We start from the raw sequence: 1437 nt of genomic DNA, 5'->3' as shown, positions 1-1437 counted from the left end.
TATCTCTCATTCAGTATGAGAATTTCCTAAGAACTCATTCGTATAAAGACTCGTTGAATAAAATGTTTACAACATTTTTTTAATGCTATTTTTGGGAGAATACAAACTATGAAGAAGATTTGCTGTTTTAAATCACTTTTTTTTTTTTGAAGATGACAATCTGTGTGTGATGTTTTTTATTTTTTTAAATACTTTTTAAGAAAAGCAAGAAAAATTAGTTTTTTGTATTTTTTGATATATAATGAATGCCTTGTTTCCAAAATATTTTGTATTTAAAATTGTAATAAACTGCTTTTTTTTTTTTCTTCTACAGCCACAAAACTCACAATAGTTTTCTACAAGTAATTCAGAATATATTTTCTTAACAGCAGTTTTCCTGAACAACTTTGTATTGTTCTTTATAAATGAAGTAAACTAAATTCTTATATCACCATTTCGACAGCTCTTTGGCTATTGCATGTATGTCAAAAATGATAAAAACCTTGAGAGATGACATTTAGTAATGACCATTTATTTAAGAATTTTTAAAACTCAAAACGTATTTGAAGATTACCCCCCCATAACGGTTGCGTGACCAATAAAAGAAAAAAAAATTACGGTACATCTTTTTTAACACACCCAAGCAAAATTTTGGCTTATTGCTGCCACTAGCCTCAACTTAGCTGTATGTATCCCGATAAGTGTGCTTATTTCTACCGTCATCATTTAAATGTGTTTTTAAGGAAAGGAGGCTGTTTCTCAAATCCAGCAATAAGGAATTATTTTTTTCTGAGGATTTCTCGGCTTTCTCGCTCTAAGTTGAGATATTGGTAGTGGATTTCTTGTATTGTGAAGAAAAAAAGTGCCGTAGAGCTTGTTCACTAAATCTAAAGTTCCCAGGTAGGAACGATAATGTATTCCTTCTATAAAAAGCTGAACTAAAATAGAAATGTCCTTCTAGGATTTATATTTGTTGCCACAATTCAAAACCGTAATTGACCAGGACCCCGTGTGTGCGAGCAGCGGAGGGTCCGGTCAGCACCCTTGCAGTCACATGCAGGGACCTGGACGTAGTGCGGCTCATCCACCCATTTTTTGACATCTTTCCTACCTTTAGAGCTGAGCTTTATGATACGGCGCGTGGACTGGAAACATAGTCATTGTGTGACTGGTAAATGCTGGCTCCGCTGCCTCCTTTCTCACAGTCGGCATGCAGTAGAGAGAGAGGGAGGAGTGTGCACTCCACTTAACATAAAGTAAACATTTTACTATGATTAGTGTACTTTGCTGTACAACTCAGATTTGATTTTTGTTTATGTAAGTAGACTTTATATCTGGTTATTCTTGGTCAATTTATTTTAGCTTAAATTATATGGGGGAAAAAACTAGTAAAAATGCTGTATTTAAAAAAAAAATAAAAAATTAATATCAATCCTTTAAGTGCCGGATATGAATGAG

Source organism: Sceloporus occidentalis, unplaced genomic scaffold (assembly GCF_023333645.1).
Source record: "Sceloporus occidentalis isolate IW3139 unplaced genomic scaffold, rSceOcc1.0.p SCAF_135, whole genome shotgun sequence".
NCBI classification, from domain to species: domain Eukaryota; kingdom Metazoa; phylum Chordata; class Lepidosauria; order Squamata; family Phrynosomatidae; genus Sceloporus; species Sceloporus occidentalis.
Note: the sequence above shows the minus strand (reverse complement) of the source record.